Consider the following 27,027-nt stretch of genomic DNA (forward strand, 5'->3'; position numbering starts at 1 on the left):
CACTGTAACACTGAAATGTTCCGGGCTGGTCGCCCGGTGTATATCATGAGGCCACGCCTACCCCTCGGGCGTGGCCACCGCCCACTTGGTGCGTGGAATGATGTCACCACGCCAGTGGGCTTTTGTGTCCGCCACAACATCTCTATATTTTCATTCCAAACAGCATCAATGCATTATTCATCATTCCAATCACAAATTAATACTATGGTATTAATATAAAATATATAATGTTAAATCACAATTGTATTAAGATACTTACGACACCCGCTGGGATCCCAAAACGTTCCATAGAAGGTTATTATAATTCATTTTAGTAGTACAGTGGATAAGCTCTCATAATTTAACAAATTGTGCATTTTTTGAGAGAAGCATGAAATTTCTAGCATAGTTAGTATATACCATAAGGTTTATTTTCAGATGTGAAGGGAAGTCAGATTTGACCTCTGAGGACCGTGAGAGGTCAAATCCAAAATGGCCGCCAGTCCACCGGGTCTAATGTTCGAACGCGCTTAATTTTGGAACCAAACAGTGTAGAAAAACATTAGAGGTGTCATTTCCAACTAAATTGGGGATGCCCATTCATTTGGTGATACTTTTGAGATCGCCAGAACTCAAGGACATGCATTTAGGTCAAGGTCAAATTACGTTAAATATCTATTTTTATGATACTGCAGTTGGAACTGCTATTGGAAAAAGTTCATTTGAACTTTTAAAACTTTATTTTTTTCAGGTACAGGGAGGGATAGGTACAGAACACCCAAAGATCAGAAATGATGAAAAAAAGTGTTTACACTGCAAGGAATGATGCAATAACCTCTGAAAAAATAACTCGTTAACCAAGTATGTTCACAAAAGCTTACATTAAATCAAGTGCAATGATGAAAATTGGTAATGATCAAAATCTAACAGTCTCCAGAACAGAAGCACAGTGCAGTGCACTTGAGTGCAGCTTTGGCACACTTGCAGCGTCCAGTGCACCCTTTCTTGCAGCCACAGTGGATCGATTTTGGCACGATTTTGATGCTTCAGGGTGAGTGGTCCAAAGAGGCTGCCACCCAGTTGTCTCCTTTGTCCAGCCCTAGTCAAATGGGTCTGGCATCTCTGGATCCATGACCAATGCCTGGTTCCAACAGTTGGCCTGGTAGCAAGTGTGCTTGATGTGCTGCTTGAGTGCTGCCTGGGTTGGAGGAATGTTCTCTAGAGTTCTACACTTCTGGGTGAAGAGCTGCTTCCTGGCATCATTCACTTCCGTGCTCTCACTGGTTCGGTCGTATATCAGCACCACAAATCGCTCCAGCAGTAACATTGAGCCTTCACTGACCTCACTTAACATGCCTAGGAGTTCATTGAAAGCATCATTCACCTCTAATAAAGACTTCCAAGTTTCCCAGGCAGTCTTCTTTCCTCTGCCAGCGAATGCAGATACAGTATCACACCCGGTGAAAGCGTGAAAGATTGGGAGAGTCAGACACTGTGTTGGATTCAATGTGGCAACCATTTCGTGAACAGCTATGTACCGAAAGCTTGACCCGACACCAAAGGCAACCCACAGCTCATCAGGAGCATCCCCAATTTAGTTGGAAATGACACCTATAATGTTTTTCTACACTATTTGGTTCCAAAATTAAGCACGTTTGAACATTAGACTCGGTGGACTTGCGGCCATTTTGGATTTGACCTCTCACGGTCCTCGGAGATCAAATCTGACTTCCCTCCACATCTGAAAATAAACCTTATGGTATGCACTGTTAGAAATTTCATGCTTTTCTCATAAAATGCACAATTGTTGTTATCCGCTGTACTATGGTAAAATATGCAACTGTAATGGTTACGAAACTTGCCCCTCTGTCATGTGATCAGATCCTCAACTCTGATTGGTGGACGTTTGTGGGGACATATGGACAGACAAACACTGTTATAGACGGCATTTCCCCACGGGCTACGCCGTACATATACCTCCAAGGATGGCTGAGATATCGCCCGGACAAACAAACAAACGGAGTGAAAAAGGCTACTCTATTTTTTTCGCGTCTTTGGCCAAGCAGCCTTCGTCGCCCGGCGATGACGTCATGCAGCGCCTTGAGATGGGACAGGAAAGGAGCGGTGCAAAAGCCGCCCCGAAATGTTAGTTTATTTTCCTGTGGGTGTAAGAAGCTCTGAGGTTTATTTAAAAATCGACCCTCCGGCCTTTCCTCATGAAAAATTGAATGACAAATGTATGCTTATGGAGAGTGCACTTGGCCGTGTCCATGTTAATTATTAACACTACAGTAACAGCGTTGGCAAGGCAAGGAATAACATTGTCATTAACCAGTGATGGCGGAAGCACGTGACGAGCAGAGAAACGACGATGTCGATATACCTGAGGATTTCGCCTTGGTCCGGCCCCCGGTGAGGAGAGAACAGGGATTCTTACCTCGAATCTTCTTGTCTTACGCACCTGCAGAGCACAAATAGCTAGAGTACGGAGTAGGCCTAAATGTACTGTACCGAGAGACGGAGAGTAAATGTGTTGTTGCTCACTACTGTACACCACACCTTCTTTCCACCCCCTCACCACGACCCATGGCAAAGACCTCGATGCCGCAGGAGATGAAGAAGGCGACCGAGGAACTTTGCATCATTGCCTGCCAGAAATATCCGTCGGACAACGAGGTGCCACCTTTACCTCCATCTTTTAACATATATATATATATATAATGGTGTGTGTGTGTATATGAATGTGTGTGTGTATATGTGTGTGTATATGAATGTACGTGAGTGCATATGAATGTGTGTGTATATGAATGTGCGTGTGTGTGTGTATATGAATGTGCGTGTGTATATGAATGTGCATATGTGTGTGTATATGAATGTGCGTGTGTATATGAATGTGCGTGTGTGTATATGAATGTGTGTGTGTATATGAATGTGTGTGTGTGTATATGAATGTGTGTATATGAATGTGCGTATATATATGAATGTGTGTGTGTATATATTAATGTGTGTGTGTGTGTGCGCATGTGTGTGTGTATATATATATATATATATATATTGTTACAGACGCGGGTTTTAGATGTTATATTGACCGAGCGGTGGTGTATTTAACCGCGTCCGAACAGTTACTCCCCGATTAAAACCCGATTCCACCCGACGTTGACCAGATTGCCCCACAGACATTCAATCGGGAAATCTCTAAAGCGACCGAAAGAGAATGAAAAAGAAGAAGAAGAAGAATAATACGGCGGAAGAACAGATTTTATTATACACACACAAGCAATGGATGGAAGAAGCAGTAACACAGCGAATCCTTAACTTACACTATTCATTTTTACTTAGCCCCAAGACAAACGAGCAGGACAGGACGTTCACACTTACACCGGGGATAATGCAGGCAGGTAGGGCTTGAGATGGATCGCTTGAGAGGCAGGCAAGGTCGGGAGGCCGCCGTTCGCAATTCCTCACGGTTTTGGCGGGAAACCCTCCGTCGTGTATCCGCTGTGGTCGACGGCACGCGCTGGTTCGGCACACCTGCTCCTCTCTTGGGGTGGAGCCGTCTCCCTCCTTTCAGCGCGTCTCTCCAAAGCTGGTCTCCTTGCCGAGTACCTCTCCTCTTTGGCTTGGAGCGTTTCGCATCTCACCGCCTCTCTTTGGTGCAGCCTCTTTGCTCCTCTCCCAGGGTCATCTCCAGCTCATCTCGTAAAGCAGTCCCTTGCAGTCGCTTTTATCACCTCGAGCGAAATCAAGCCGCCGACTCCGAGGGCACGCCTACCGGGTCACTCACCGCGGTGTTGATTGGCTGTTAGGGCTGGCTCACTCCTTCCCTCTTATGACGAGGTGGAGACACGCCTTTCTTCCCCAACCTTACCTCGTGGCCAATGGTGGTTTGAAGAAAACCGGCCAAAATGCGGCAGGCAATTGGAAGGGAGGTTTTGGGGAAATTGGAAGGGCCTACGCTTATTTTGTTTGATACAATGCAAAGTCAATCTAGTGGGAAAACACATACTTAGCCTACATGGAATAAGGAAATACACTATTTAAAAGATATATCGTGACCTGCGTGTACATTTCATGCAATTAACTAGGACGCTGACTGCGACCATTATTTACATTAACAGGGTGTTACCGTACCTTTTGTAACGTTCACATTGTAACGTTCACATTGTAACGTTTTCACATTCGTTACACTTCCTCCAAAATTGTTACACTTCTCAAAAACCGTTACACTTCTCAAATTCGTTACACACTTCTCAAAATCGTTACACTGCACCCCCCTTTCTTCAGGTCCGTCCTCGGGCCTATTAAACTTTAACTTAGTGTGACACGTAGGTGTAATTCCCTCTACAATTAACCTGACCCTGAGTGTGACAATTTTAAAACACAAATAAGTATGTCCCCCTATTGCATTGCATCCTGTCTAACAGACTCAAGCCCACAGCTAACCGAATTACGGAATTATTCTCAACCTATACATTTACGATGGGGAGCATTATTTACAATGACGTGATTTCTTATTTACGACGCAACCCAGGACCTGCGTTTTTTTTTCTTTTTTTTCTTTTTAGGGAACAAGAGAAAGAAATTCCTGTTGGGAGGGAGGAGACAGCACGCATTGCATCGATGCACCAGTACCAATACCACCAATACCACCAAAGCACCCAAAAGCACCAAACACCACAAAGCACCACAAAGCACCCAAAAGCACCATCCAGTGCGCAGTCACCATGGCTCATAATAAACACAACAAAACAACTGGTGGTGGTCTTCTCTTTCTCTGCTGGGCCGATGTTCTTCCCGACGTCTTCTGGCTTCATGCGGCCTAGTTGGAAATAATAAAAAGCACAACTTGTGTCCATTTTTATTTAGGGCCTCAGGGGCCAACTAAGGGTGGTCCACCTGTTTGGCATAGGTGCCACCTTACCGAGGTCCGCAAGCAAGATTCCCTGGCCACTATGGCCGGTCTCCAACAGAGGTGCCCTGCCCCAGAACCTGGGGTCCATCAAGTGGTACTTGGCCGCAGAACAGCGGTCCATACAGTGGTACATCAACGCAATGCATGCTGGTTCTGGGAATCTCGGGCGCACAATGGCCACCTCACGCACGCTCCCATCGGCACCCAATGGCGCACAGGTCATGTGGGAGACAAAAGAAAGACAATTGAGCGAGGGGTAAGGTCACAAGGGTGCACGTCAATAAGGCAATGCAAGGTGGAATGCGTACGGAGGGCGAAGTGAGAAAGCTCGTCCCTACCGTACGTCACCCCCCTGCCACCTACCCTACCCTTACCCCATATGTACAAAAAATCTACCCATTTACAAATTCGTCACTACTGTCACGTCTTCCCCATATTTCCCCTATACCAAATTCGTCTCCACAATCCCTTTACTTCAAAATTTGCCATCACCAATTCATCATCAATCCTCATAAGGAGGGAGAGATGGAATTACGCACAATGTCACACCCACGTCATGATGCGTCTCACAATCCAAACATTTGCATCATAAAAAATAATCAAAACATGGCATGGTGTGGAGTACCTGTCACCTCAGGTGAGTGGATGCAGATGGTGCGAGGAGATCCTTCATCCTAACTATCCTCTAAATGACTTTAACACACTTTACACTACCCGGGGTCTTTCCCTGCCAATCCATTGGCCAACTTACACTATGGGTTCTAATAACCAATTCCCATTGGCCAAACTGTGGTGCTTCTCAATTTGGGGTCTCACTCCCCCGATTCATCTCCCGGTGCTCTAGCACAATTTCTGGGCTGCGACGTGTACCTCTCCCAACAGGTCTACCCACCTGCACACCTCCACCACTGTAGTTGCCACCCGACCTTACCTAGCTCCTCACCCTAACCTAACTACCTGGGGACAGCCCCTCTCCTGGCTCTGTCACCCCATGGTGCCCTCTGGCACTGGGCTACCCGGGTCCGTCCTCCGGATCCTCGGGCCCCATCCACAACAACTACTACCGGCTCCCAGAGCCCACCTGCGGCCTCACCTGGCCGACATCCTCACAGTGGTGGGGTGCCCAAACCAACTACTCACACTAACAGGCTACACGCCCAGCCATTTCCACAATACCAACGCACCCATCCACATACCATTCTGTCACCCGCACCACAGATGCCAATATCCAACCACAATTTACCTGTACCCTCTACCTAACACTTACACTACCCGCCCCGGGTATCCGTGATGGGGGTCCACTCTTCCCCCATTCACACCTTCGCACCATCCACTCCACTCCACAATTTCCACCATTCTCACTTCACGACCATCCATTCCACTACTCCATACCATTTATTCCATACAACCATTTATTCCACACACCTGTCCTCCATTCACCTGTCGTTGCACACCTGTGCAATCATACCTGGTGCCACCTGCACCCTCCTTTCTTCCTGGACCATTTGGTCAGCACAACACGCAATCACCACTACTCCCTCATACACTGCTCCATTCACCTGTTCAGTTGCACACCTGTGCAATCACACCTGTTCCATTCTCACCTGTTCAATCCTCACACACACGGCATCATCTCAGCTAACTACTCCCCTCTGAAACTTGCGCTTCCCAGTCGTCCCTTTAAACTATTGCGCTCCCACGTCATTATCATCCATACTAATCTACCTGCGTCCCCACTACAGGTATCAGTCACTAACTAACCTTAACGTCACCTAATGTCATCTTCTAGGGCCCTATCAATATAACCTAACCCACCCGGGCTAGTTTTCACTGCCATACACCCCATAAGCTATTGCTCCTTTGCCCCACGTCTGTGAGGGATGGTGGATTTGCCATCCCACCACATCGGGGGTCTTTCACTATCAATTTTGTTCGTCCAGATTCCAACCAATTCAAAAATTTTCCATTTACTGCCAATTCTATTCACTTTTCTAAATTTCGTTTCAAATCACTACCATCATCACAGTCCGCTATATCCTAGCCTCGGTGCGTCATGACATCATTAAACTCGGCTTCGTAAAGCCGAGCAATGAATTCGGGTGGTTTGGTTGCCTGCAGGTTGAATCCGTCCGGCTTTCGGTTCAAGGGAGGTGGTTTGGTGGGACCGAGGCTCCACGCACCATCTCGGCGCGGCACCTTGCAGTCCCGGGCCCGATGGCTCAATCTCCCCCGGTCGGAACCCCGTCCCCACGAGGGGGCACCGTTCCGCCTCCTCCCACTCGCCCTTGAACCGGACCGGTCGCCTCGCCCGGCAAAGCCCGGACTCGACCGTGCGGGGCGGGGCCAAGCCCGAATCGGCAACGACGCTTCGAAGAGAAGCGACGCAGCATCGACCCGCGCCGGGCCTCGCACCCAACAAAGCACCCCCCCCTCGCACCGAGCGCTCGCATCGGCTATCCGTCGCCCTAACCGCTAACCTGGTTACCATCGATGCTTTACTTGCATGCTTACAAGCATACGCTACCCCTTTCACCCTCACAAAACCTGGCGTTCCAACGCCATCCGTACATTCCACCAACGCTCTCCCTGTTACACACCACACCTCTCGCGCACACTTTGGTCCACACCTCTCCTCCGTTACGTCCTCCGTAACACTCACCATGGACGTGCACTCTTGCATCCACCCACTAACGCGCTCACATGGGCTCTCCCACACCCGCGCCATGACCAATTCAGGTGTGCTTTCTCGCACACGTTCCACCACCACCTTACTCTCTGTGTCACACTTCGTACACCCCGACGTGCATTCTCGCTCGCACTCGGTTTCACACTCGCGCTCCGATGTGCCCTCTCGCACCTGCGCCACCACCAACTCACTATTCGTGTCACACTCCGTACACCCCGACGTGCATTCTCGCTCGCACTCGGTTTCACACTCGCGCTCCGATGTGCCCTCTCGCACCTGCGCCACCACCAACTCACTATTCGTGTCACACTCCGTACACCCCGACGTGCATTCTCGCTCGCACTCGGTTTCACACTCGCGCTCCGATGTGCCCTCTCGCACCTGCGCCATCACCAACTCACCATTCGTGTCACTCTCCGTACACCCCGACGTGCATTCTCGCTCGCACTCGGTTTCACACTCGCGCTCCCATGTGCCCTCTCGCACCTGCGCCATCACCAACTCACTATTCGTGTCACACTCCGTACACCCCGACGTGCATTCTCGCTCGCACTCGGTTTCACACTCGCGCTCCGATGTGCCCTCTCGCACCTGCGCCATCACCAACTCACTATTCGTGTCACTCTCCGTACACCCCGACGTGCATTCTCGCTCGCACTCGGTTTCACACTCGCGCTCCGATGTGCCCTCTCGCACCTGCGCCATCACCAACTCACCATTCGTGTCACTCTCCGTACACCCTGACGTGCATTCTCGCTCGCACTCGGTTTCACTCCCACACTTTATAACACACCCACTCGCCGACGCACACTTTTTTCTCCCACGCGTGCCATTTCCACTCACACGGGACCCTTCACCAACGCCCGGGTGCCATATCGATCCCAATCGCGAGACAATTGTTTTGTCGCCAAACATCCTCTTACAAAATCTCCCCGCACAATACACAACAGCACGACTCACCTGGGGGATCCTTTTCTCCACGCGAACCTGCAAACTTCCATTCGGGTTAAGCACAGCATCGTGATGTGAGCAGGGACTTTGTACATAATCCATTTCTCCCTGCAATTCCCGGGCTACCTCCGTCATCTCTTCAATTTTAATTATTCCCGCTACTGCTTTTTCTTTATTAACCTCGACGACCGTTGGCTTTAATAAAACACCCTCCTCTACCTCAGCGGTCGCCGGCTTTTCTAAACCCCGTGTCGCGATTTCTACCCCCGTCATTGTACCCGTGCTTTCCTCCGCTTCGCTCAACCAGCGCTTTTCGACCCGCGTTACTTCCTTGTGCACCCCTGGGACCCTTTCGCCCAACTTGCGGTCTCTGTCCCTCTGCTCCCTTTCCTCCCTATCGGCCCTCATTCTGTTTTCTATTCGTTCCATAATGTCGTTTTCTCTCTGCATTTCCACCATGAATTGGGCCATGAAGGCTCGCATGTACCCTGGCATCTCTGGCTTGGCTGCCGCGACCACGAGCGCGGCTAACTTTGGTGCCGCAATAACCATGTGCGCGAGAGCGCCATTTTGTGCGTCTGAAACCTCCGCAACCACATTGCCATTTTTCTTCTCCCTTTCCTCCACATACATTTCCCCGAGGTCCTGGGTCGATTCCACCCTGTCTATCTCTCCCACCGACATCCGATCGCCTTGATTGTCCATGGCGCGATCTCAAAATTCGGGTTTTGCTTTATAAAACAAAATAAATTTCGGCAGCTTGTAATTTTGAGCGCGTTAAGCGCGCTTCGGGTCCGATTTCGGGTCCGATCTCCCTCCTCGACACCAATTGCTACTCTAATAGTACAATTGGTGTTCCAAAATTTGGGCCTAACAAATTTAGTCCCAGGTCCGAATCCAACTCCTCGACACCAAATGTTACAGACAATTTGTACAATTTGGTGTCCAAAATTTGGTCCAGGGTTCCAAATCCCCACTCCTGACTACCAATTGTTACAGACGCGGGTTTTAGATGTTATATTGACCGAGCGGTGGTGTATTTAACCGCGTCCGAACAGTTACTCCCCGATTAAAACCCGATTCCACCCGACGTTGACCAGATCGCCCCACAGACATTCAATCGGGAAATCTCTAAAGCGACCGAAAGAGAATGAAAAAGAAGAAGAAGAATAATAATACGGCGGAAGAACAGATTTTATTATACACACACAAGCAATGGATGGAAGAAGCAGTAACACAGCGAATCCTTAACTTACACTATTCATTTTTACTTAGCCCCAAGACAAACGAGCAGGACAGGACGTTCACACTTACACCGGGGATAATGCAGGCAGGTAGGGCTTGAGATGGATCGCTTGAGAGGCAGGCAAGGTCGGGAGGCCGCCGTTCGCAATTCCTCGCGGTTTTGGCGGGAAACCCTCCATCGTGTATCCGCTGTGGTCGACGGCACGCGCTGGTTCGGCACACCTGCTCCTCTCTTGGGGTGGAGCCGTCTCCCTCCTTTCAGCGCGTCTCTCCAAAGCTGGTCTCCTTGCCGAGTACCTCTCCTCTTTGGCTTGGAGCGTTTCGCATCTCACCGCCTCTCTTTGGTGCAGCCTCTTTGCTCCTCTCCCAGGGTCATCTCCAGCTCATCTCGTAAAGCAGTCCCTTGCAGTCGCTTTTATCACCTCGAGCGAAATCAAGCCGCCGACTCCGAGGGCACGCCTACCGGGTCACTCACCGCGGTGTTGATTGGCTGTTAGGGCTGGCTCACTCCTTCCCTCTTATGACGAGGTGGAGACACGCCTTTCTTCCCCAACCTTACCTCGTGGCCAATGGTGGTTTGAAGAAAACCGGCCAAAATGCGGCAGGCAATTGGAAGGGAGGTTTTGGGGAAATTGGAAGGGCCTACGCTTATTTTGTTTGATACAATGCAAAGTCAATCTAGTGGGAAAACACATACTTAGCCTACATGGAATAAGGAAATACACTATTTAAAAGATATATCGTGACCTGCGTGTACATTTCATGCAATTAACTAGGACGCTGACTGCGACCATTATTTACATTAACAGGGTGTTACCGTACCTTTTGTAACGTTCACATTGTAACGTTCACATTGTAACGTTTTCACATTCGTTACACTTCCTCCAAAATTGTTACACTTCTCAAAAACCGTTACACTTCTCAAATTCGTTACATACTTCTCAAAATCGTTACAATATATTGTAACGGATTTGGAAAGTGTAAAGAATGTGAGAACTGGTTTGCTGTGTTTTAACTGACCCTCGTAGAGTAAATAAGGTCGAAGGACGTCCCCCTAGTTAATTCCATGAAACTTACACACAGGCCACGATATATCTTTTTAAATAGCTTATTTCCTTATTCTATGTAGGCTAAATATGTGTTTCCCACTAGATTGACTCTGCATTGTATCAAACGAAATAAGCGTAGGCCCCTTTCAATTTCCCCAATCATCTCCGCTCTCCAAAGTTCCTTTCAAAAGTGGTGCGTGTGGTGTTCAATCCCGCAAGCCGCCATTGCCCATGTGCTAATCTCGGAGAAGAGGGGGGTAGGAGCCGCCAACTCACAGGCGTGGCACGTCGTCATGATCAAAGGGGGAATCGGACAGCCCTAACAGCCAACCAGCACCACGGTGAGCGACCCGGTAGGCGTGCCCTCGCAGCCGGCGGCTTGATTCCGACCCGAGTAATAAAAGCGACTGGAAGGGACTGCTTCGGAGATGAGAGATGAGATGAGAGGAGAGATGAGCTGTGAGCTGGGCTGTGAGCTGTGAGATGAGAGATGAGAGACGCTCCAAACCAAAAAGGAGAGGTACTTGGAGATGAAACAAGCTTTGGAGAGACGCGCTGAGAGGAGGGAGACGGCTCCACCAGAAGGAGAGGAGCAGGTGTGACCGAGCCAGCGCGTGACGTCCACAGCATCAGCAGCGTCGACGCGACCGAGGGTTTTCCCGCCAAAAAGGAGCTGCTACCTCCAGCCCTGCCAGTTGCAGGGACCTGACCCTGCCTCCCTCTCCAGCAACCCACCTCCGCCATTCCTGCCTGCAATTTCCCCCGTGTAAGTGTGAACGTCGTCTGTCTTAATCGTTGTCCTGGGGTTAAGTAAATTGAATAGTATAAGCTAACGATTCACTGTGTGACTGCTTCTTCCATCCATTGCTTGTAAATAACTTTGATCGCTCCTTCTTTTTGCTTGTGTGTATAATAAATCCTGTTATTCCTCCGTACTCTGTCTTCTTCTCTCTTCCTCTTTACATTCGGTCGCTTTAGAGGTTTCCCGATTGAATACCTGTGGCGCGATTGGTCAACGTTGGGGGAGTCGGGCTAATCGGGGATCCTGTAACGGTCGCGGTTGACCATCCGCTCGGTCCAAAGTAACAATCGTGTCCGCGACCCGTAACAATTGGTGTCTAGGAGTGGGATACGAGGCCCGAACCAAATTTTTAAGAACGTCTAGAAAAAATTTGGTCAAAATTACGAGCTGCCAAAATTTTGTCGTTTTATAAAACCCTTATTTTGAGATTGCGCCATGGACAATCAAGGCGATCGGATGCCGGTGGGTGAACTAGGAGAGGGGTTAGGAGTAACCCAGGATCAAATGGAGGGGAGCAATGAGGAGGCGGTTGAGGGGGTATCAGACGCACAAAATGGCGTCCTCGCGCACGAGGCTTCAGGCGCGCAAAATGGCACCTCGCACATGGCTACGGCGGCCGCACCCGCTGCACAAGTGGGAGGGATGGCCCAAATGCAGGCCCTCATGGAGCAATTTATGGCACAAATGAGGGCCTCTATGGAAGAGTCAATGTATAATTGGAAGAGGGACGCCATGTCAGACGAATCCGGGTGTGATCTGGAAAAATTGAGGGAGGAATCCAGGTGTGAAGTGGAAAAACGGATAGCAGAGGCAAAAAGGGATAATAAAAAAATGATGGAGGACAGGGACCGCAAGTTGGGCGAAAGGGTCCCAGGGGTGCACGAGGAGGTAACGCGGGTCGAGAAGCGCTGGTTGAGCGAAGCGGAGGAAAGCGCGGGTACAATGACCGGGGTAGAAATCGCGACACGGGGTTTGGAAAAGCCAGCGACCGATGAGGTAGAGGGAATTTTATTAAAGCCAACGGTCGTCGAGGTGAGTAAAGAAAAAGTGGAAGTGGGCATTGAAATTGAAGAGACCGGGGACTTAGAAAACCACTCGCGGCAGGATGAGGTGATGGAATATGTACAAGGTCGTATGTACAAGGAATATGTACAAGGTCGAGGTGAGTAAAGAAAAAGTGGAAGTGGGCATTGAAATTGAAGAGACCGGGGACTTAGAAAACCACTCGCGGCAGGATGAGGTGATGGAATATGTACAAGGTCGGTGCTCAACTCATAAATATGTGCTCACCAACCAAATAAAGAGTTTGCAGGTTTTGGTGCAGGGAGGAAGAAGAACCCCGAAGGTGAGACGTGCTGTGTATTGTGCGGGGAGATTTTGTAAGAGGATGTTTGGCGACAAAAGAATTTTCACGCGCTTGGGATCGAGGAGGCATCCGGGCGTTGGTGAAGGGTCCCGTGTGAGTGGAAATGGCACGCGTGGGAGGAAAAAGTGTGCGTCGGCGAGTGGGTGTGTTATAAAGTGTGGGAGTGAAACCGAGTGCGAGCGAGAATGCACGTCGGTGTGTACGGAGTGTGACAGGGAGTGAGAGCAATACGGAGTGTACGTGCGAGGGTGAGTGTGACACGGAGAGTAAGGTGGTGGTGGAACGTGTGCGAGGAAGCACACCGGGGTTGGTGGTAGCGCGAGTGTGGGAGAGCCCATGTGAGCGCGTTAGTGGGTGGATGCAAGAGTGCACGCCCATGGTGAGTGGTACGAAGTACGTACCAAGGGAGAGTGCGCAAGACGGTGCGCGAGGTGTGTTAAGGGAGTGTGCGAACAGCGAGTGTGCGCGAGAGGTGTGGTGTGTAACAGGGAGAGCGTTGGTGGAATGTACGGACGGCGTTGGAACGCCAGGTTTTGTGAGGATGAAAGGGGTAGCGTATGCGTGTGAGCATGCCGGTGAAGCATCGACGGTAACCGGGTTAGCGGTTAGGGCGACGGATAGCCGATGCGAGCACTCGGGGCGCGGTGTGCTTTGTTGGATGCGAGGCCCGGCGCGGATCGATGCTGCGTCGCTTCTCTTCGAAGCGTCGTTGCCGATTCGGGCTTGGCCCCGCCCCGCACGGTCGAGTCCGGGCCTTGTCGGGCCAGGCGACCGGTCCGGTTCAAGGGCGAGTGGGAGGAAGCGGAACGGTGCCCCCTCGTGGGGACGGGGTTCCGACCGAGGGAGATTGAGCCATCGGGTCCGGGACCGCAAGGTGCCGCGCCGAGATGGTGCGTGGAATCTCGGCCCAACCAAACCACCTCCCTTGAACCGAAAGCCGGACCGATTCAACCTGCAGGCGACCAAACCACCCGAATTCATTGCTCGGCTTTGCGAAGCCGAGTTTAATGATGTCATGACGCACCGAAGCTAGGATATAGCGGACTGTGATGATGGTGATAGTGATAGTGATAGTGGTTTTGATCCAAAATTTAGAAAAGTGAGTAGAATTGGCAGTAATTGGAAAATTTTTGATTGGTTGGAATTTGGTGTGCCAAATTGATAGTGGGACCTCCCCGATGTGGTGGGATGGCAGCTCTGTCCTCCCTCACAGACAGGGGGGGGGGGGGGGGCAAAGGAGCACTAGTTTATGGGGTGTATGGCAGTGAAAACTAGCCCGGGTGGGTTAGGATATCGTGTGTAGGGACCTAGAAGATGACATTAGGTAACGTTAAGGTTAGTTAGTGACAAGGATACCTGTAGTGGGGACGCAGGTAGATTAGAGTGGATGATAATGACGAGGGAGCGCAATAGTTTAAAGGGACGACTGGGAAGCGCAAGTTTCAGAGGGGAGTAGTTAGATGAGATGATGCCGTGTGTTTGAGGATTGAACAGGTGTGATTGCACAGGTGTGCAACTGAACAGGTGTGTGGAGCAGTGTATGAGGGAGTAGTGGTGATTGCGTGTTGTGTTGACCAAATGGGCCAGGAAGAGGAGGAGGGTGCAGGTGGCACCAGTTGTGAGTGCACAGGTGTGCACCAACAGGTGTATGGAATAAATGGTTGTGTGGAAGACATGGAGTGTGGAATATATGGAGTCTTGGAATGGATGGTCGTGGAGTGAGTATGGTGGAAAATAGGGAGTGGAGTGGATGGTGCGAAGGTGTGAATGGGGGAAGAGTGGACCCCCATCACGAATACCCGGGGCGGGTAGTGTAAGTGTTAGGTAGAGGGTACAGGTAAATTGTGGTTGGATATTGGCATCTGTGGTGCGGGTGGAAGAATGGTGATTGGATGGGTGCATTAGTGTTGTGGAAATGGCTGGGCGTGTAGCCTGTTAGTGTGTGTAGTTGGTTTGGGCACTCCACCACTGTGAGGATGTCGGCCAGGTGAGGCCGCAGGTGGGCTCTGGGAGCCGGTAGTTGTGGATGGGGCCCGAGGATCCGGAGGACGGACCCGGGTAGCCCAGTGCCAGAGGGCACCAAGGGGTGACAGAGCCAGGAGGGGCCTTCCCCAGTTAGATAGGTTAGGGTGAGGAGCTAGGTAAGCTCGGGTGGCAACTGCAGTGGTGGAGGTGTGCAGGTGGGTAGACCTGCTGGGAGACCTACACGTCGCAGGCCAGAAATTGTGCAAGGGCACCGGGAGATGAATCGGGGGAGTGAGACCCCAAATTGAGAAGCACCACAGTTTGGTCAATGGGAATTGGTTTTTAGAACCCATAGTGTAAGTTGGCCAATGGATTGGCAGGGAAAGACCCCGGGTAATGTAAAGTTGTTAAAGTCATTTAGGAAATAGTTAGGATTGATGAACCTATGACGAATTGATGAACCTATGGGACCTATGACGTCCTTTCCGGACAGCGCGAAATAGGGTTGTAGGACAAGAATCACTATTACCTAATTACTCGTGCTGCCCAGAAACGAGGAGATAAGCCCCACATGAATCACGCGTGCTGAGACGCCGAGCGGGGCGTACACGCGATCCGTGCCGTTTATAGATGGAACTCGATTCAAGCAACCTTAATTTGTACCACGCTTAGTCAATGATGGAAAACACGAAGGCGATCAAATTGTAAGAAAGAACAAGGTTTATTTACACTATTCACAATGATGAGAAGAAGAAGACACAGGGCAATCCTTAAGAACAGTCTTAACTTACTCCCAGGACAAACGGGCCCGTCGCACACACAGACACACTCAGACGGGGCTTGCTGATGAAGGTCAGGTTGATGGTCACCAGCGCGTCCAGGGATGGCTTCCGTGCAGCTCTCTCTCTCCGGTCCCCAGCTCGTACCGCAAAGTAGGTGAAGGCAGCAGGCAGGAGCTCGTATTGTGCCGTTGGGACGCACTGGGCTATTTACGGGGCGAACGGTAGGGTCTGGGCTCTGGCAGTTCGCGGTTAACACTGGCGGCTATTGCCGCGTTCACTCGCGTGGCTGGATAAACGATATTCGCCACCGGCGCGTCTGGCTGCCTTTCTTTCGGCACGTACGTAATACTGAGATAGTTCAATAGCCTCGAAGCGCTAACACAATGAAGTGCTCTCAATGCGCTCGCCGTAAAAGTCCTTCCAGGCCTCTTCTCGTAAGTTCTCCCGGTAAGTCCTTTGACAAAGCGCAATTCCTTCAAGTCCTCCTCAAGGGCTTTGTGCACTGGCTTTTATAGGTACGCCCCGCGAACCTTCTAGCACTTGCCAGACATGCCCTATCACGCCATGCCCTTAGAACCCTGGTTGGCTGGTGGCCCTTACCGTCATCGCCTCTGACGCTCCGCTTTGACACCGCCCCACTCTGACCCCGCGCTCCTCCCTCTTCTCAGGCCTACCTCATGTTACTTGACTAGCGAGCGAACAAAGGGCAGCGAATGCTGCTGGCAGCCAAAGCGTAACAAACTGCTGCGGGTAGCCAAAGCGTAACAAATTGAGGGATCAGCCAAATGGGGCGCGGGATCAATTATGCCCATAGATGGAATTGGAGGGTGGCACAAAAATGAAAGGACCTAAACTCATGTCTTTACACAACGCAGATATTACTAGGGGAAATGGCCTATACTCACACATACTATGACATAACTAATACTCTAAGTGGGCCTACGTGTTGCTCGTGGACTCACTATGGGGGGCAAACCTTTAGCCTTTAATGATGTCATATGTACAAATCTCAAAACCATAGCAATATATATATATATGAATGTGCGTGTGTGTACATATATATATATATGAGTGTGTGTGTGTGTGTGTGTGTGTGTGTGTGTGTGTGTGTGTGTGTGTGTGTGTGTGTGTGTGTGTGTGTGTGTATATATGAATGTGCGTGTGTAAATAAATATATATGAATGTGTGTGTGTGTATGTACATATATGAATGTGCGTGTGTGTGTACATATATGAATGTGCGTGTGTGTGTGTGTGTGTGTGTGTGTGTGTGTGTGTATGAGAGTGTGTGTGTGTATGTATCTATATATATGTATATGTATAGATATATATTTGAGTGTATATATATTCGCTGTGTATATATATATTCTGTGTGCGCTCAATTCATCGTACTCGTGGGTGCTAAATTGGAGCTAAATTAACCGTACTCGTGAGTGCTAAATTGGAGCTCAATTCATCGTACTCGTGGGTGCTAAATTGGAGCTAAATTAACCGTACTCATGAGTGCTAAATTGGAGCTAAATTAACCGTACTCGTGAGTGCTAAATTGGAGCTAAATTAACCGTACTCGTGAGTGCTAAATTGGAGCTCAATTCATCGTACTCGTGGGTGCTAAATTGGAGCTAAATTAACCGTACTTGTGGATGCTAAATTCCTGGAGTTAAATTCACTGTACTAGTGGGTGCTAAATTGGAGCTAAATTCACTGTACTAGTGGGTTACTGGATACCTCTCTACACATATATAAACAAGTTTTGTGGGTACCTTGGTGTCCCCTATAAACGGGTTAGCTAGGTACCTTGGAGCCCCTATAAACGGGTTAACCGGGTACCTTGGTGCCCCTATAAACAGACTGGATGGGTACCTTTAATCTCGACTTGTTCTGATGTGAGTGAAACTCCGCAGTTGATTCACTGAAAAATCTTCCTGCCTCTCCCTCCATTCTCCAGCTTGCTTCCCAATTCATTAAGGAGGCGATGGACAAGAAGTTTTTTGCACCATGGCATGTTATTATTGGTGAAAGCTTTTCGTTCAACATCACCTACGAGTTACAAAGAGTCTTCTTCATGTTCTTTGGCGGAAGGGTTGCCATCCTCGTGTGGAAATGTTTGTAGACCTTGTTCGCCCTCTGCTGATCAATGATGATCTATGGTTGATGGAATTAATTTCGAATTGCTTTGCTTTTGTTGTTAAACCTGCAAGGAGTTACAAGGATGATAAATTGTTTGGTGGAATTCATAAAAAAAATTAAGGGATGATAGAATCCATAAAGATGGTAAATCCAACCCATTCCAGCTTCCCATATTCCCATATAGTTGGCAGCACAGGAATATGGAGAAAAAACATGTTTTTGGATTTGTGGCCCAAATGCAATTATTATTATTATTTTTGTAAGAAGTTGTTAGGGTAAAGAAGAGAATAAATCCCAAGCTGTTCTCCCAATGGGATTTTTGTTGGATGTAAATGAGTTTCGCCATGATGTTCTGTGTTCGTGATCTCTATGGGATCACGCTCTCCCGCCTTTACCTCGCTCTCCCGCCATGTTGTGTTCTTGGTCTACCTCTTTTCCACTTTCTGTTGTTGACCCTTTTCCATGTTGTTCCACCCTTCGAGAAGTCGTTATAACTGAAAGTATCTCACACAGGTATCTCTTTGAAAAGTTTATTTTAGAATGCAGCAAAATCATTCGAAAGGACAATTTCTGCAAAACAGGCGAATGAGGCAGGATGGCTGTTCAGATGGTTATTTGGTTTTGGACACAAAAAACCAATAAATTGAAATGAAAACACACTAAAGTGCATAACATACGATATTTGATGATAAAGCTCCGGAAATGAAAGGGGAGAGAAGTGAAAAGAGGAGAGGAGAGAAGGGAAGAGAATAGAAGGGTAGATAAAGGAGGGGGAGATAAAAGAGGGGAAGAGAATAGGAGGGAAGATAAAAGAGGGGAAGGGAATAGAAGGGTAGATAAAAGAGGGTAATAGAATGGAAGGGAAAATAAAGGAGGGGAAGAGAATATAAGGGAGGGCAAGATAAAAGATGGGAGGGGATAGAAGGGAAGATCATAGAAAATAAGACAAGAGAACACCAAGAACACTTTCGGTTTGTATCCACTGATAAGACGGATCTGGATTCCAACCTGAAAAATGGAATCGGATTGTTTTTGTCACCGAATCAATTCATCCACCATGTTTTGTCGTAATCCGTCCACAACTTTTTAAAATATTGTGATATATATCGTTTTTTGCCCAATTCCTCAATGGTGAAGAATCACTTTTAAATTATCGGATCTTCACCAAAATCTAAGCAGTTCGTCCTTGTCACACACCCAACCTGTCCAGCAAATTTCGTCCAAATCCGTCCACAACTTTGAAAGAGATCTTTGACGCTTGATCTGGGACTGCGCCGAGTTTTCCCCTGGGTATTCATCGTCGCTGAGCTGCCCACACCCATTGTCGGAGCTGATATTCTCAAACAGTTTGGCTTATTGGTGGATGTAAAACATCGTCAGCTTATTGCCACCACGACCAGCCTTACTGTGCGAGAGATTGATTCACAAGCATCCACCATCAGTCCGATGTAGGTGAAGAGTACCAACTGCTCACGATTTAGTACCCTCCTCAATGAATACCCCAGCATAACTCGACCAGTGTACAGCGATGCGGTAGTCAGACACTCCATCACACATCAGAGATTAGAGGCCCGCCTGCAGCAGTGAGACCTCGCCGCCACCACCTAATCGTCAGTGTATTGCCAAGACAGAGTTCGATCATATGCTTGAGCTCGGGATTATCAGCCCCTCTCGCGGTGGTAACTGGTGCCCCCCTTACACATGATCCCAAAGAAGACATCAGGAGATTGGCAGCCTTGTGGAGATTATCAGAACGCTCAACAGATCCACTGTGCTTTATCGTTAACCATTGCCACACCTCAAGACGTCTCTTCTTCCTTGCAAGGTGGTCGAGTTTAATCTGAAGTAGATCTGGTTTGAGCGTACCATCAGATACCCGTCAAGCTTTTGATATCTGTAAGATGGCCATTACCACACCGTTTGGACCCTTTGAATTTGTTTGTATGCCATTCGGTGTACGTAACGCAGCTCGGATGTTTCAACATTTCATCGACAACTTCACGCAAGGATTGCCTTTCGTCTATGCCTCTGTCGACGACCACTTATTCGCTATCTCTGCAGAAGATGAGCCTGCAACACATCTGAGTGCTATTCGACCAGTTGGCTAAGTATGATGTGGTGATCAACCCAGCCATTTGTCAGTTGAGTGTATCTACACTCACCTTTTTGGGCCATGTAGTGGCTGAGCAGGGAATACGCCTTCTACCGGACAAAGTGAAGAGCATCCAGGATTTCCCAGCACCGACATCGCTCCACAGTTTGAGGGAATTCTTAGGCCTGGTAAACTTCTACCGTCGTTTCATTCCCAACTGCAATGACATACTTCAACCTTTCATCGATGTGCTCAGTCAGGGATACGAAGAAGAAGAACCAGCCTATCTCCCTTTGAGCGAGAGCTTTCAGCCCTTGACAAGGTGAAAGTTAAATTGGCTGAGGCTGCTGTCCTTGTCCATCCCAAGTCGGACGCTCTGTTATGCCTCATGATCGACGTACTATCAGATTGGTGGCGTGCTGCAACAGTTGGCCGATGTAGAGTGGCAACCACTCGCATTCTTCTCAAGGCGACTGTAGCTGGCTGAGACTCGCTACAGAACCTTTGGTCGGCAGTTATTAGCCACGTATCTTGGCGTCAAGCACTTCAGACATCTACTGGAAGGAAACACTTTCATCTACACCGACCACAAACTTTTGGTGTATGCCTTAGACTTTGGTGTTTAACTTGTCAGAAGGCTTACGAAAAACTAACTTTTCAGAAGGCTTACAAATAATTCACTTTTCAGAATGCTTACGAATAATGAACTTTTCAGAACGCTTACGAATAACTAACTTTACAGAAGGCTTATGAATAATTCACTTTTTTTTTCTAATTTTTTTTTGTATACAGAGTCTAGGCTCATGAAGGAGCTAACATTTATCAAACAAACAAACAAACAACGTGTATAAAAAGGGGAGCGGTCGAGAAGATGGGGAGAGAAGGGGAGGAAGCACACAAACACAACATTTGAGAGCAGGGACATCGGGAGATGTGTGGGAGGGAGAGGGCCTGGGGGGGGGGGGGCAGGATAGGTATAAAACGCAAGGACACCAAGGACTTCCAGGAAACAGGTCGGCACCTCAAAAAGTGGATTTGGGGTGAAATTAGCGGGGTAGAAAAGATCAAGGTTTTGGATTGGGGAAGATAAGAGATGGTGGTGAACAGCCGTTTTAAAGAGCTGGAGGGAGGAGTGGGATTGAAGAGAGTGAGGGAGTTTGTTCCAGAGGCAGGAGAAAAGAGGAATGAAGGAGTGAAGGTGAGCAGAGAGTCTTGATTTTGGCAGTTTAACCATAAGAGGGTTGCAGGTAGATCTTGTGTGACCTGTAGGAATATTTGGGGGACAGAGCCCAGAGAGAGCTGGGGGAGCGAGGCTGGAGAGGAGTCGGTAGAAGACAGAAAGCCCACCAACATGCCTGCGGTGAGTGGTAAGTGAAAGGCCCTCAGAAAGACCTGCGGTAAGTGAAAGGCCCTCAGAGTTAGCTTCATCGCGGGAGATTCCAATGATTCTGAAAGCTTTGGTTTCAACAGCATGAAGCCGAGCTAGGTGCGAGGCAGGAGCACCGGCCCAGAGGGGAGAACAGTATTCCATTGAGATGCGGATGAAAGCCTTGTATATGGTGAGGAGCTCAGGTGTGCCACGGAAGGACTTCGCACGACGGAGGATGCCCAGTCGGCGACTGGCTTTGGAGACCAGATTTGAAATGTGGTTTTCCCAGGAAAGATCATGGCAAAAGGTCATATTTTAATGGTAATTATGACGTCACAGGTCACGTGGTTCGGGCGCCATATTGTTTTTCGTGAAAACACGAAAACCCCTTTTTCTCTGCAACGGCTGAACAGATCGAGGCCAAACTTTGCAGGCAGAATCGCATACCCGTGTCGAACAAAAAAGTCAGTGAGCATGACGTCATGCGTCACATGGTTTCAGGGTTATGACGTTTTTAAGCATGAACATTTAAAACCAAGCCCCTCCCTCATTTTTGATCCAATCGAGGGGAAACTTCACAGATCTGTTCTGCATGTCAGTCTACTAAAATGTCCATTTGGAATTTGCGATAGCTCACGTGGTTTGGCAGATATCGTTAATTAAACGAAAATATTTTAAAAATGGATATCTCTTGAATCGCTTTATTGATCGACGTGAGACTTCATACTACAGTAGAAGTCATGAAGCGTAACAAGTGTGCAAGATTTCAAGATGATTGGATGTACGGTCTGGAAGCTAGAAGTTGTTATTTCGTGAAGAAGAAGAGGCTTCAAGTGTGCGGATTTAATTATTTATCACATGTACAGACTGAAAGCATCGTTGGACACGACCTGTCGCGGTCATTTTAACCTCAAATAAAATTCTAATTTAAGATTTGTCAATAGCTGAGGTATATTAACAAACAAATAAAACAGATTTGGTCAAATTCTGACTTTTTTAAACTCGATCGCATTTGACAAAGTTGTGACAAGCTGAGGAAGAAGAAACCTCGCATTGGCTTCTCCAATGTGCCATTAAAAAATGGATATCTCTTGAATCGCTCGTACCTCAGACCGTGAGTTGGTAATAATTTATATAATTCACGCAGTGCAATACGTGCAGGCCGCTCCACGGAGCGACCTTGCGGGCTTATCAACGAGGGGAGGCGTGACACACGTGTCTCAGCATACCTCAGATCAAGTTTGAAAACCAGCATCAACCGTGCATAAATTTGCATATTCGATCATTTTTGACAAAGTTATGGCACTTTGAACTTTGGTAGGGGACATGTATTGCAGCGCAATACTCAGAATGCTTGTTAGTCCCCTACCGGTGTACACCGGAGGGGACTATAGGTTTGCACGCCGTCCCTCTGTCCGTCAGTCCGTCAGTCCGTCAGTCCGTCAGTCCGTCAGTCCGTCAGTCCGTCACGCAAAGAACAGTTTTCCGGACTTTTTTTTCTAAACGCTTAATGCTAATGATTGCAAACTTGGCACATCGTTTCCTCATGATAAGTTACAGATCAAGTTCGAACATCACGACGTTTCGATCATTTTTGACAAAGTTATGGCACTTTGAACTTTGGGAATTCTGATAATTCTGATGATCCTTAACTTAGTGCCATTTTAAGTTTTAATTTCCTTTAAAAAAGATTTTCTCTGCAATAATAGGACCGATTGAGATCAAACTTTCACCATAGGAGGGACTCGGTCTGTAGAATATTTTAATAGTAATTATGACGTCACAGGTCACGTGGTTCGGGCGCCATATTGTTTTTCGTGAAAACACGAAAACCCCTTTTTCGTGAAAACACGAAAACCCCTTTTTCTCTGCAACGGCTGAACAGATCGAGGCCAAACTTTGCAGGCAAAATCGCATACCCATGACGAACAAAAAAGTCAGTGAGCATGACGTCATGCGTCACATGGTTTCGGAGTTATGATGTTTTTAAGCATGAACATTTGAAACCGAGCCCCTCCCTAATTTTAGATCCAATCGAGGGGAAACTTCACAGATCTGTTCCGCATGTCAGTCTACTAAAATGTCCTTTTGGAATTTGCGATAGCTCACGTGGTTTGGCAGATATCGTTAATTAAACGAAAATATTTAGAAAAATGGATATCTCTTGAATCGCTTTATTAATCGACGTGAAACTTCATACTATAGTAGAAGTCATGAAGAGTAAGAAGTGTGCAAAATGTCAAGATGATTGGATGTACGGTCTGGAAGCTAGAAGTTGTTATTGCGTGAAGAAGAAGAGGCGTCAAGTGTGCGGATTTAATTATTTATCCCATGTGCAGACTGAAAGCATCGTTGGACACGACCTGTCGCGGTCATTTTAACCTCAAATAAAATTCTAATTGAAGATTTGTCAATAGCTGAGGTATATTAACAAACGAATAAAACAGATTTGGTCAAATTCTGACTTTTTTTACTTGATCGCATTTGACAGAGTTGTGACAAGCTGAGGAAGAAGAAACCTCGCATTGGCTTCTCCAATTTGCCATAAAAAAATGGATATCTCTTGAATCGCTAGTACCTCAGACAGTGAGTTGGTAATAATTTATATAATTCACACAGTGCAATACGTGCAGGCCGCTCCACGGAGCGACCTTGCAGGCTTATCAACGAGGCAAGGTGTGACACACGTGTCTCAGCATACCTCAGATCAAGTTTGAAAACCAGCATCAACCGTGCATAAATTTGCATATTCGATCATTTTTGACAAAGTTATGGCACTTTGAACTTTGGTAGGGGACATGTATTGCAGCGCAATACTCAGAATGCTTGTTTTTCAAGATATTCCGCTCACAAGGTTCAGACATATATGGCGGCGGCCATCTTTGATTTTGACGTAGCGACCCAATTTTCAATAGCGTTCTTCCTTATGCCTAGATACACTCACACACCAGATTAGAAGTTGGTACTTCGCTTATTAGTCCCCTACCGGTGTACACCGGAGGGGACTATAGGTTTGCACTCAGTCCCTCCGTCTGTCAGTCCGTCACGCAAAGAACAGCTTTCCGGACTTTTTTTCTAAATGCTTAAACCTAATGATTTCAAACTTGGCACATGGTTTCCTCATGATATGTTACAGATCAAGTTCGAACTTCACGACGTTTTGATCATTTTTGACAAAGCTATGGCACTTTGAACTTTGGGAATTCTGATAATTCTGATGATCCTTAACTCAGTGCAATTTTAAGTTTTAATTTCCCTTAAAAGGATTTTCTCTGCAATAATAGGACCGATTGAAATCAAATTTTCACCGTAGGGGGAACTCGGTCTATATAATATTTTAATGGTAATTATGACGTCACAAGTCAGGTGGTTCGGTCGCCATATTGTTTTCCGTGAAAACACGAAAACCCCTTTTTCTCTGCAACGGCTGAACAGATCGAGGCCAAACTTTGCAGGCAGAATCGCATACCCATGACAAACAAAAAAGTCAGCGAGCATGACGTCATGCGTCACATGGTTTCAGAGTTATGATGTTTTTAAGCATGAACCTTTAAAACCGAGCTCCTCCCTCATTTTTGGTCCAATCGAGGGGAAACTTCACAGATCTGTTCAGCATGTCAGTCTACTGAAATATCCTCTTGGAATTTGCGATAGGGCACGTGGTTTGGCAGATATTGTTTATGAAACGAAAATATAAAAAAATTGATATCTCTTGAATCGCTAGTACCTCAGACCGTGAGTTGGTAATTATATAATTCACACAGTGCAATACGTGCAGGCCGCTCCACGGAGCGACCTTGCGGGCTTATCAACGAGGCGAGGCGTGACACACATGTGTCTCAGCATACCTCAGATCAAGTTTGAAAATCAGCATCAACCGTGCATAAATTTGCATATTCGATCATTTTTGACAAAGTTATGGCACTTTGAACTTTGGTAGGGGACATGTATTGTAGCACAATACTCAGAATGCTTGTTTTTCAAGATATTCTGCTCACAAGGTTCAGACATACATGGTGGCGGCCATCTTGGATTTCGACGTGGGTTGCACCCACACACCAAATTAGAATTTGGTCCTTTGCTTACGCACGCACGAATGCACGCACGCACGGATGCACGGATGCACGCATGCACACACGGACGGAGGGGAAAACCATAGTCCCCCTTTCGTTCCGCGGTGCGACGGGGGACAATGAAAGGGGGTTGAATGGCAGGACACCACTGCTGAGAGAGACATAAGAATGCCCGACTGGAGTTTTACAAAACACACCTGAACAAGCCAAACTCCTTCTGGGAAAATGTCCTGTGGACAGATGAGACCAAATTAGAGCTTTTTGGTAAAGCACATCATCTCTATGTTTACAGAAAACAAAATGAAGTCTTCAAAGAAAAGAACACCTTCCCTACAGTCAAACATGGAGGAGGTTCAGTGATGTTTTGGGGTTGCTGTGTTGCCTCTTGACTGCAATTATTTTGTCCAAAGGCTGTGCCACCAAATATTAAATCTTGGGTGTCAATAATTTTGTCAATGCCATTTCTTTTTATTTTCTGATTTACAAAACAAAGGTACTAAAATATTAACAGTGAAATAAAGAATTGTGGAGACGAAATACCTTTGTCAATTTCAACTTATTTTTAGAGAAAATTGAGTTATTTGAAAAAAGTGTAATGGTGCCAATATTTTTGGCCACGACTGTATCCTATATTAAAGAATCAATGAGAGAATATCATCTGAGATATTTTTAAAATTACATTTTATATCTCTCAACTCGCACTCACCCCATCGCTCACCACTCACCTCTTTGCCTCACCTCACCCCAAAGCAACAAATCAAATCATCTTATAAATGCTCAATAGTGTACGGATTTTATTTTCTTCATCCACATCAATTCTGAAAAAATATAAAAAATTATCTTTTAAAATGTTCCAAAATCAGGATATATTGTACTGTATCCAGGTTGTATTGAAGTAACATGAGATGGTTGGGCAGCTCATGAGATGGTCGGGGTTCGAATCCCGACCCAGCTCTGAGCTGTCACCCCAGTGTTTCACAGACTGGGCTATTCATCAATGTATGTGCCGTCCCTCGGATGGACGTTAAACAGGCTTCCTGTCTGCTTGAATTCGTTGTTAGACGTTAAATAATCCATGGTGTCCTTCTCAAAGACGAGGCGAGCTATCGCCAGCACCATGAGCAAATGCCGGCCCTCAGCCATTGATGCTACCCCGCAGCCTTGTGCTGCATATGAACGAATGAGGACGACGATGACCAGGAGGTGATGAAACGGTGACAACTGCTGCAAGGTTGCAGGTCACCTGTTTCCTTTGATGATCTTGTTTAAGTCCACTTGTTCTCTTTTGTGCCTGTCGAAACGGCCTCATATACTCTGTTGTTTCACTCCTCCATGAACCTCGGCTTTCTATGTTAAGAAAGAACAAGCCAAAGATGAATAAATGTCGAGTTAATGTTGTTTCACTCATTTTGTATGCAGAAAGTGGCTGTTGCATCTTTGCTGGGGGCACAACTGATGTAGATTAGATCAGAAATTTGAAATTTGCCCATGGTATAGCTCATCAACTCTTCGCAAAGGGAACCGTGGGATCTTTGACATCCACCAACTAACGCTGGGAGACGGGACGACGCCCTGTTCAACATTCATCAGAGGGATGGCACACACATTGATGAATCGCCCTGCTTGC

The 27,027-nt window shown here is 47.5% G+C and overlaps 1 long non-coding RNA gene across 1 annotated transcript; it reads left to right on the plus strand.

Moving 5' to 3' along the window:
* Positions 1-1,737: 1,737 nt before the first annotated feature.
* LOC144889308 (uncharacterized) lies at positions 1,738-18,171 on the plus strand. The gene is made up of 2 exons (XR_013621687.1): positions 1,738-2,655; positions 17,685-18,171. It is a non-coding gene; the product is annotated as an uncharacterized LOC144889308 (long non-coding RNA).
* The last annotated feature ends 8,856 nt before the right edge of the window (positions 18,172-27,027 follow it).

This window comes from Myxine glutinosa, unplaced genomic scaffold (genome assembly GCF_964187855.1).
Source record: "Myxine glutinosa unplaced genomic scaffold, kmMyxGlut1.1 SCAFFOLD_2494, whole genome shotgun sequence".
In the NCBI taxonomy this organism is placed as follows: Eukaryota; Metazoa; Chordata; class Myxini; order Myxiniformes; family Myxinidae; genus Myxine; species Myxine glutinosa.